The sequence below is a fragment of the Rutidosis leptorrhynchoides genome, chromosome 7, assembly GCF_046630445.1.
Source record: "Rutidosis leptorrhynchoides isolate AG116_Rl617_1_P2 chromosome 7, CSIRO_AGI_Rlap_v1, whole genome shotgun sequence".
Taxonomy (NCBI): Eukaryota; Viridiplantae; Streptophyta; class Magnoliopsida; order Asterales; family Asteraceae; genus Rutidosis; species Rutidosis leptorrhynchoides.
In genome coordinates, this window is record NC_092339.1 from 147,872,485 (window position 1) to 147,884,501 (window position 12,017).

At 33.3% G+C, this 12,017-nt stretch overlaps 1 non-coding gene across 1 annotated transcript; it reads right to left on the reverse strand.

Moving 5' to 3' along the window:
• Positions 1-4,197: 4,197 nt before the first annotated feature.
• On the reverse strand, positions 4,198-4,304 carry LOC139860928 (small nucleolar RNA R71). The gene has a single exon (XR_011763554.1). It is a non-coding gene; the product is annotated as a small nucleolar RNA R71 (small nucleolar RNA).
• Positions 4,305-12,017: the final 7,713 nt, after the last annotated feature.

Consider the following 12,017-nt stretch of genomic DNA (forward strand, 5'->3'; position numbering starts at 1 on the left):
GGAAATGGCACCGGCAACTCGTCAGAATTTGAACATGAGCGAGGAAGACTTCCATGTTTTCCTTGAAGCAAACATAGCCGCAGTACAGGCTGCGATGCAAAATAACAATAACTCTGGATCTAGCAGTGGAACTAATTCCACAAGAAATCGTGTAGGATGCGCCTACAAAGAATTCACCGCCTGCAAACCTTTGGAATTTAATGGAACCGAAGGACCAATTAGATTGAAACGGTGGACCGAGAAGGTCGAATCGGTGTTTGCCATAAGTATGTGTACTAAAGAGGACAAAGTTAAGTACGCTACGCATACCTTCACAAGTACTGCGTTAACATGGTGGAACACCTATCTTGAACAGGTAGGACAAAATGCTGCTTACGCACTACCGTGGTCGGCATTCAAGCAATTGATGAATGAGCAGTACCGTCCTAGAAACGAAGTCAATAAGCTCAAGGTAGAACTTAGAGAGTTACTGATACTGCTCCAAATGAACATATATTTAGGTGCAATATCCTTCCAATATGTAAAGTTTTCAGTTGCAATTGTTCTATTTTCAAGTAATATTCGTTTAAATAAATAAGTGCGAAGACAAAAGGCAAAAATGAAGATTTGAAGACGCAAACGTCCAAAAAGCTTAAATGTACAAGATACAATCCAAGTGGTTCAATTTATTGATAAGAAACGTCTCAAAATTACAAAAGTACAAGTTGCGGAACGCAAAGTACAAGATATTAAATTATACGAAAGGACGTTCAAAAATCCGGAACTGGGACCTGAGCCAACTATCAACGCGCGACGCAACGGACCTAAAATTACAAGTCAACTATGCACATAAATATAATATAATATATAAATCATTCTTAAAATTATATATATATTATATATATTTATTAAAACCGTCGGCAAATTAAAAGACAAAAATATGTGAGCTGGATCTGGCGGCCATGCGATCGCATGGGAAATAGGCATAAAACCCATGCGATCGCATGGGTTACTGTAGCAGGCCAACATTCTATAAAAAGACAGTTTACTCGAGAGTTTTAGGACCATATTTTCTTTCTTACTCTGTAACATAAATATATATATTTATAATTTTAATTTTAATTTAAGTTTAATAATAATTGGGTTATTGTAAGAAATGTTTTACGGGTTTTAAGTCGAAACTCTGTCCGGGTAGCGCTACGCGATAAATAATCACTGTAAGCTATGTTTTTCCTTTTTAAATTAATGTCTCGTAACTAAGTTATTATTATGCTTATTTGAGCTGAAGTAATCGTGATGTTAGACTAAATATTAAGATTGGGTTATTAAATTTTGTACCATAATTAGGGTATGGACAAAAGACCGACACTTGTTTTAATTGGACCATGGACCATTAATATATGGGGGATATTGTCTAATTGAATGACAATTCTTTAGAGCCTGTCGAACCTATCTTCAAATTAATTAATCTAATAATTATTAAATGATTATGCATGTCCTATTTAGTGACGTTTATACGACATCTTTAACAATCATTTAATTAATCAATTGGGTTGGGTAATTGATTATTCATTCTGATCAAGTGGGAAAATTAATAATCATGGAATAATTAAAACAGGGGTGGATTACATTCAAGGGTAATTGGTGTAATTGTTAACAAAGTATTAAAACCCTGGATTACACACAGTCGATAACCTGGTGTAATCATTAAACAAAATATTAAAACCTTGTTACAGTTCGAATCCCTAATTAGTTGGAATATTTGACTTCGGGAATAAGGTTAATTTGACGAGCATTTTATAATTATGACCGATGAACTATCATGGATGAAAACCAGATAGGTTTCAAATAAATCCAGGACAAAGGACAATTAACCCAAAGTAATAAATTAAAATCAAAACGTCAAACATCATGGTTACGGAAGTTTAAATAAGCATAATTGTTCTATTTTATATCTCATCGTATTTTTATTTACTGTTATTTTATTTACTGTCATTTTATTTACTCGCAATTTTATTTAACGTCATTTAAATATTGTTATTTATTTTACGCACTTTAATTATCGTCATTTATCTTTACGTTTAAAATATAAAATCGACAAATCAGTCATTAAACGGTAAAACCTCCCTTTTTATAATAATAATATTACTATATATAATTATATATTTATATAAATATAGTCGCTTAAAAATATAGTACGTAATCACCAGCTCCCTGTGGAACGAACCGGACTTACTAAAAACTACACTACTCTACGATTAGGTACACTGCCTATAGTGTTGTAGCAAAGTTTAGGTATACCCATCCGTTAAATTAATAAAACTTGTGTAATATTTCATCGTATTTTGCAGTAAAATATAATAGTATTTCGTACCCTACTCGCAACACATCAAGTTTTTGGCGCCGCTGCCGGGGACTCGGCGAAACGCTATATTTTTACGCTATATTTTAGTAAAACTATATTTTTGTAAAAATATATTATTTTTGTAAAAATATATTATTTCTTATTTCATAAAAAAAAGAGAGAGAAAACTGAAATCAAATAATTAATAAATGGAAATTTGGGCCGAGCCAATTAAAAGCCCAAAAGATTGCTGGACTCCTTGTTCATGCGACCGCATGATATCATAACTATATCCCCATGCGATCGCATAAGCCTGTCTGACAGGTCTGAAACCTTAGCTGTACGAATTAGGGTTACGTTTAAATAATAATAATTATTAATTAATTATAATTAGGGTTTTTAATTTAATAATATTTAGTTTTAGTTATATTTAATTTGTAATATTTAGTTTAATTTAGTTTTATTAATTATAAATTGATTCTTTTATAAAATAAATAATACAAAAATAATATTTTTATAAAATTGTATTTTTATACCTTTAAGCTTATTTTATATTTTGTATCTTTTTATTAGTTAAAGCGCAATTTTATAATTTTCCGTTCGTAATTAGTTTTAATCTAGTATTTTGCCGTAGTTTATTTTTATTTCTAGATTCTTAGGCTTTGGCGTAAAATCCCTTAAGTGCTTTTTCTTTAGATTAAGATTTGGGCGCTTTAGAATTTTGCGACGCCATTTATATATTTTAGTGACTTTTAAGTTATTGCCGTTTTGGATATAGAATTCTTTTTAAGCTTTAATACCTTGAGGCGCAGCTTTTTAGATTTAGTTTTTAGACTTTTAAGTTTCGACATTTTTCTTATTTTTATTTTTCAACGTTTTTCTTATTTTTATTTTTCGACGTTTTTCGGCGCGCTTCATTTTCTTTCTCCTTTCTACGCTGTAGTTTTTAGGACATAGATTTTTATCTTCTTTAAATTTCAACGAAAAAATTATTTTAAGCGGTTAAATTAATAGACATCCAAAATTTTCTGGTTCGTAGTAATAGTTGGATTTGTTAGTGGCGAGTTGTGGGCTTCCGATTTAAAGGGTCTTGGCTACCTGCTGCATCTATTGGCTATTCGAAACGTGGGTAAAATCAGAAAAGTCTATTAATTTGATAACTTATATAATTTTTATCTTTATAACTAATAGGATATTTAGTGAATGTACCGAGCAAAACGTTCACCACCTTTCATACGTTCACCACCTGTAACTCGATCAAGACATCTAGCCAATATTGTCGCCATTGATTTTTCTTTAGAATCATCACCTAGTCGAACAAGTACTCCAAATCAAAATTCCGATAATCCATTTTTTGAACCTGATTTCACAATTGAGAACCCAGAGGATATTCAAGGATAATTCCAAGATCCCGAACCACTAATAATTCCTCCCGAATCACAAACCGTTAAATCAGAATCTTCTAGTGATTCGGATTCAACAAATTTAAATATGGAAATAACGGAACCTCAAAGTATGGAAGACCGAATGAGAGCCATACGCACGGGCCAAGGTCCGCCATTAATCAGCCAGATGTTAGAGCGTCAGATTTTGAAATCAAAGGACAAATCCTACACATGATCACCAATCAGTGCCAATTTGGTGATAAAACAAAAGAAGATCCAAACGAACATCTTCGAACTTTTAATAGGATTTGTAATCTATTTAAAATCTGAGAAGTTGAGGATGAAACTATTTATCTTATGTTATTCCCCTGGACTTTAAAGGGAGAAGCCAAAGATTGGTTAGAATCGTTACCTGAAGGAACGATTGACACATGGGATGTTTTAGTTGAGAAATTTCTTCAAAGATTCTTTCCGGCATCTAAATCCGTGAGACTTCAAGGAGAAATTGCCACGTTCGTGCAAAAGCCAAATGAAACGTTATATGAGGCATGGACAAGATTTGGAAGGATGTTGAGAGGATGTCCTCAACACGGTTTAGATACTTTTCAAATAGTACAAATCTTTTATAAAGGCGTAGACATCGCCACACGAAAAGACATCGACACAGCAGCTGGTGGTTCCATTATGAAGAAAACTGCAATCGAAGCTCACAAGATCATTGATAACACAGCATCCCACTCTCATGAGTGGCATCAGGAAAAAGACATTTTTCATTCATCTAAAGCGGCTAGAGCCGATTCTAGCCATAACTTTGATTATGTTTCCGCAAAAATAGATGCTTTCGAGAGACGAATGGAAAAGATGAATAAAGATATTCACGCAATACGAATCAGTTGTGAGCAATGCGGTGGACCACACTTAACAAAAGATTGTAACATTGAGCAAACGATGGAACAACGTGAGATTGTTTCCTACATGAACCAAAGGCCAGAAAATAATTATCAAAATAATTATCAACCACCAAGGCTAAACTTCAATTGAAATCAAAACATTCTTTACAATCCAAATGGACCCAACAATAACTCGTATAACCAACAAGGTCCGAATAACCAACCAACTCAAAACAACACTTTCAATCAACAAAGACCCAGCTTGTATAAACCACCACAACAAACCGAAGAGAAAAAGTCAAATCTGGAAGAAGTGGTATTTAAGCTAGTTGAATCTCAAACACAATTTATTGAAACTCAAACCCAAACGAATGAGAGGTTTGATCAGTCATTTAGAACTCAACAAGCTTCCATTTTGAATCTAGAAAAACAAGTAGGTACTCTTGCTAGATTGATGAGTGAAAGGGAACAAGGAAAGCTACCAAGTAATACTGAAGTAAATCCTCGGAATGAGAATGTTAACATGGTGTCAACAAATTTTGAAAAACTAGCATCAGAAGATGGGAAGGTTTTAGATGTGAGTAACAATGAAGAAGTTACAAAACTACCACCTCCTGAGTATGTAAAGCCAGTGGTGGCACCATACAAACCACCCATCCCGTTTCCAAGAAAAGGAGTTGAGTATGAGCAAGTAATAGGTAATAAAGTTTGTGATACCTCTGGAAAGAAGAAGAAGAATAAGAAAGTGCAAGAAACAAAAACCGTAAAAATAAACCCGGCGAAGACAGTTCCACCAAAACCTCCACCTAGGGTAGGTGATCCGGGTGAATTTATTGTTCCTTGTCTACTTAGCGATTGTGTCATGTATGATGCACTAGCAGATTTAGGTATGAGTGTGAGTGTTATGCCTCTTTCATTATATAAGAGATTAGGAGTAGGTAAGTTAACTCCAATGGATATGAGTGTTCGACTCCTTGATCAAACCATTAAGCACCCAGTTGGAATTGCTGACAACCTACCCGTTCAAGTAGGTAATTTAACCTTTCTAGTCGAATTCATTGTCATTGACATAGAAAAGGACCCAAACATTCCTCTAATTTTAGGTCGACCATTCTTAGCGTCCACCGGGGCATTATTTGATGTAAGAAAGGGTAGAATGACACTTAGTAATGATGAGAAATTGATCACCTTTATGATTCGAAAGTCTAAATCTCCACCAACCAAAACCGTTGAACCAGCAAAAACGATTGGTAAGAACCATGTTGTTTTACCAACTCCAACGGTAGTGCTTAATAATAATAAAAGGCCTAAGTGTGGGGAAAATGAAGCAACACCTAATGATGACCTGATAACAAAGAATCCCATAGTTGATACGAAATTAAATGACCCCGTTATTAACAGTTCAATGAAGAAACTTTTTAAACGGGTTTATGATGCTAGAAGTAAGGGGGACTTTAAGTTATGTAACTGGTTAGTACCCAATCTGTCGCCTAAAGAAAAGGTGAAACTAGTTGAATTTGTGGATATTACGGAAGAAGCTGGTCACTGGCTTAAAGAAAAAGTCACAAATATGTAAGTTGATTATGGTCCAAGAGAAATTGACGATGAAGTTAATCACAATTTCGACACCACAGCTACCTAAGTGTGGGGAGATTCAAATGTTCTAAAAAGAAAATGTTATCTGGAGTTAGTTGTTCTGTTCTCGTGTAGTTCCGAGAATGGAATCCGATTGGTCTTTTCCACTAGCAGACACTAAAGAACTAGTTTTCTCCCACCATTCTGAATTTTTTTTTGTTTTATAGGTTTTGTATGAAATTAATATGCTTTTTAAATTTAAGTTTTGTGTGAATTTAAAAACAAAATTTACTTTATTTCATTAAGTTTAAAAAAATGATTTCTAAAATTTGTCGTGAGTTGAAGATTAGGTCGTTGAACTGAAATTGCTTTACCCAAGGGAGGGACGAGAAATTTTATTATCATTATTTTTAATCTTATTAATTTAAAGTATGCCAAAAAAATTAAAAAACCCAAAAATCTTTGTTTTTAAAAACAATCGCTTCAAAACGACAAATTTTAAATTTTGTTGAGGGACGGAATAGGTAAACATACTGAAACTACCTAAAGTAAAAGGAAACAAAATTTTAAAAAATTATTCATTTAAATTGTTTTAATAAATAAAGATTTTAAAAAAAATAAAAAAAAATAAAATATATATATATATATATATATATATATATATATATATATATATATATATATATATATGTTTATAGTTTGTCTTATGTACAAAACAGGGTAAAACAGTGCATTTTCAAAGACTGTCATTAAGTTCAGCAAAATGTACTAATTTTGACGACAAGACGCAAAATATCAAATGTGATATAACAACAATATGTTTGCAAACTCGGTATTTTTAATCATTTTTCTACGCTAATCACCCTCATGAATTTAAATTTTTACTGATTTCTTGCAAATGAGGGCATTGCAAGATCTCAAGTGTGGGGAAGAGTTATAAATTCTCTCAGGTTTACACTTGGTTTAATTGCCAAATTTTGTGAAAATTTGAAAAATTTTCAACTAAATGAACTCAAAATCATGTTTATACATATTTATGAACGATAAAACTAGTTGTTAATGCCGAAATTATTGTTACCTCGGAAAGGACATAAATTGAGAAACAGCTCAAAACGCTAGAATTCATTTAAGAAGGAATAAAGGAGAATAAAAAGGCAAAGAAAAAAATAAATAAAAGCTAAGTGTGGGAAAAATTCACCAAAGTTCTTTAAAACATATATCACATATTTTTGTACAAGATTATTGCAGGTACTTTTGTTTTGGACTAAATTAACTGTTTTACCCGGTTTATTGAAAGAAAGATGGATCTACACGATGAATCAATTCCATCATTAAAAGGAAGTAAAGTCTTCCGAAAAAGACACGCGCTTCTTGATTTAGGTCAAGAAGTTGTCGTCCAGACCAGCTGTAGGTTGACGAAAAATCTAGAAAAGTCATCTCTAAAATCAGCAGGAAATCCACGGACCTCAGCATCAAACAGAGTCGCCAAGTGGTCAGACTTATCCTAACCATGAGAGGATCTGTCTCGTAAAATGGGGAGGGCGCCGTGCAAATTAGCTTGATAAGACTAATAAATCAGACCCCCAGAAAGGATAATCTCCTTAAAGATTAAAAATCAGCTTTTAAGCCTGATATTACTCAATCCTTGAGATTGACCTTAAAGATTGAGAATTACAAACTCATGGAATTCAATGATATCTAAACTCCAGCTTGAACGAGAAAATATTTTGATCAAAATACAAACCGATTTGTTTTCTAAAAACCCATTTTCAATGCGTTCATTACCATTGAACGTAAAATCCTAAGAATTCACCTGGAATTCATTAGGTCACCTGAACCAAATCGGGTGTCAACCGTAAGAACGGTGGTTGCATAGCATGGTCGAAGACAGGACCTTGTGCCAGACCGAAAAATTATAGGATGATCTTTACTATTGCTCCTACAAAGGATAGTAATAGCATCTGACACGTTTTAGACCATGAACAAATGCATGTCATTAGACATTGCCTTAACAGTTTCTTGTTCATCGCTTTCCTTTTCAACCGGATGGTAGTTTACCAAAAGGTAATATACGAAACAAGTAAACTGGACGTGTTGCTTTCCTAATACAAGGTTAGCAAGTGGGAGACACAAAACCGCAAGTTTTGCGCTAAAATTTTCAAATTTGAAACCCACAAAACCCAAAAAAATTAATTTGCAAACACCGGTGAAGGGTTATTCCGGAAAACTTATCTAGGGTAAAAGCTAGATAGAATTTTCAAAAGATCAAATGTTTTCATAAAGATCCAATTTCCTTAAGGATCTACATTTTCATAGTCATGTGGGACTGTAAACCGCCTTTCAAATGTGCACTTTGCTTTGGAAACCGGAAGTAAATCGGCTATTTGATTGCAAGTGTCGTTGACCTAAACCCTAGGAAACTGTGGATGGCACACCCACCTTTAACCATGGTTCTATTGTTACTATCATTGTTCATACCGCCATATCAAAATCACTGATGTATAAAGTGTGAAGAATAAAGAAGTGATTCGTGTGATTTAATTTCAAGTTCTGTATTGCTTGAGGACAAGCAACGTTCAAGTGTGGAGATATTTGATAGTGCTCCAAATGAACATATATTTAGGTGCAATATCCTTCCAATATGTAAAGTTTTCAGTTGCAATTGTTCTATTTTCAAGTAATATTCGTTTAAATAAATAAGTGCGAAGACAAAAGGCGAAAATGAAGATTTGAAGATGCAAACGTCCAAAAAGCTTAAATATACAAGATACAATCCAAGTGGTTCAATTTATTGATAAGAAACGTCTCAAAATTACAAAAGTACAAGTTGCGGAACGCAAAGTACAAGATATTAAATTATACGAAAGGACGTTCGAAAATCCGGAACCGGGACCTGAGCCAACTATCAACGCGCTACGCAACGGACCTAAAATTACAAGTCAACTATGCACATAAATATAATATAATATATAAATAATTCTTAAAATTATATATATATTATATATATTTATTAAAACCGTCGGCAAATTAAAAGACAAAAATATGTGAGCTGGATCTGGCGGCCATGCGATCGCATGGGAAATAGGCATAAAACCCATGCGATCGCATGGGTTACTGTAGCAGGCCAACATTCTATAAAAAGACAGTTTGCTCGAGAGTTTTAGGACCATATTTTCTTTCTTACTCTGTAACATAAATATATATATTTATAATTTTAATTTTAATTTAAGTTTAATAATAATTGGGTTATTGTTAGAAATGTTTTACGGGTTTTAAGTCGGAACTCTGTGCGGGTAGCGCTACGCGATAAATAATCACTGTAAGCTATGTTTTTCCTTTTTAAATTAATGTCTCGTAACTAAGTTATTATTATGCTTATTTGAGCTGAAGTAATCGTGATGTTAGACTAAATATTAAGATTGGGTTATTAAATTTTGTACCATAATTAGGGTATGGACAAAAGACCGACACTTGTTTTAATTGGACCATGGACCATTAATAGATGGGGGATATTGTCTAATTGAATGACAATTCTTTGGAGCCTGTCGAACCTATCTTCAAATTAATTAATCTATTAATTATTAAATGATTATGCATGTCCTATTTAGTAACGTTTATACGACATCTTTAACAATCATTTAATTAATCAATTGGGTTGGGTAATTGATTATTCATTCTGATCAAGTGGGAAAATTAATAATCATGGAATAATTAAAACAGGGGTGGATTGTATTCAAGGGTAATTGGTGTAATTGTTAACAAAGTATTAAAACCCTGGATTACACACAGTCGATAACCTGGTGTAATCATTAAACAAAGTATTAAAACCTTGTTACAGTTCGAATCCCTAATTAGTTGGAATATTTGACTTCGGGAATAAGGTTAATTTGACGAGCATTTTATAATTATGACCGATGAACTATTATGGACGAAAACCAGATAGGTTTCAAATAAATCCAGGACAAAGGACAATTAACCCAAAGTAATAAATTAAAATCAAAACATCAAACATCATGGTTACGGAAGTTTAAATAAGCATAATTGTTCTATTTTATATCTCATCATATTTTTATTTACTGTTATTTTATTTACTGTCATTTTATTTACTCGCAATTTTATTTAACGTCATTTAAATATTGTTATTTATTTTACGCACTTTAATTATCGTCATTTATCTTTACGTTTAAAATATAAAATCGACAAATCAGTCATTAAACGGTAAAACCCCCCTTTTTATAATAATAATATTACTATATATAATTATATATTTTATATAAATATAGTCGCTTAAAAATATAGTACGTAATCACCAGCTCCCTGTGGAACGAACCGGACTTACTAAAAACTACACTACTCTACGATTAGGTACACTGCCTATAGTATTGTAGCAAGGTTTAGGTATACCCATCCGTTAAATTAATAAAACTTGTGTAATATTTCGTCGTATTTTGTAGTAAAATATAATAGTATTTCGTACCCTACTCGTAACACATCAGTTACGAATACAAGGATTCGACATTACCACATATGAACGATGATTCACAGAGTTGTGCCTATTGTGTCCGGGAGCATTCGAAGATGAAGAAGAGAAGATCGACGCATTTGTAAAAGGGTTACCAGTAAGGATTCAAGAAGATGTGAGTTAACACGATCCCGCTTCCATACAGAAGGCAAGTCGAATGGCTCATAAACTCATAAATCAGATTGAGGGGAGAATTAAATAACAAGCGGCAGAAGAAGCCAACATGAAACAACTCAAGAGGAAGTGGGAGGAAAACGGTAACAAGAGTCACCAGTACAACAACAATAACAATTACAACCACAACCGCAACAACAATCGCAACAATAACTGCAATCCTAACAATAACTACAAAAAACGTCCCAACAACAACAACAACAACTACAACAACCGTTTCAACAACAATAACAATCCCAACAACAACCTCAATAATAACAAACAATAGAAACAACCATGCTTCAGATGTGCAGAGTACCATCCGAATGTGTTTTGCACAACAGTTTGCACCAAGTGTAAGAGAAGTGTTCATGGCGCGACAAAATGTGAGGCTTACGGACCAAAGAACAACAAAAATAAAGAAACAAATAAGGTCGGAACAAATAATGTCGACGTAGTTTATTATAAATGTGGAAAACCGGGCCACATTATTAAAAATTGCCCAAACCAAGGGAATACTAATGGGCAAGGCCGCGGAAGAGTTTTCAATATTAATGCGGCAGAAGCGCAGGAAGACCCGGAGCTTGTTACGGGTACGTTTCTTATTGACAATACATCTGCTTATGTTTTATTTGACTCGGGTGCGGATAGAAGCTATATGAGTAGAGATTTTTGTGCTAAATTAAGTTGCCCATTAACGCCTTTGGATAGTAAATTTTTACTCGAATTAGCAAACGGTAAATTAATTTCAGCAGATAATATATGTCGGGATAGAGAAATTAAACTGTGGTAGGAAACGTTTAAAATTGATTTAATACCAGTCGAGTTAGGGAGTTTTGATGTAATAATTGACATGGACTGGTTGAAAAAGATGAGAGCTGATAGTGCTCCAAATGAACATATATTTAGTAGCAATATCCTTCCAATATGTAAAGCTTTTAGTTGCAATAGTTCTATTTTTATGTAATATTCGTTTAAATAAATAAGTGCGAAGACAAAAGGCGAAAACGAAGATTTGAAGACGCAAACGTCCAAAAAGCTCAAATGTACAAGATACAATTCAAGTGGTTTAAATTATTGATGAGAAACATCTAAAAATTACAAGAGTACAAGCCACGAAACGCAAAGTACAAGATATCTACGCGTACGAAAGGACGTTCAAAAATTCG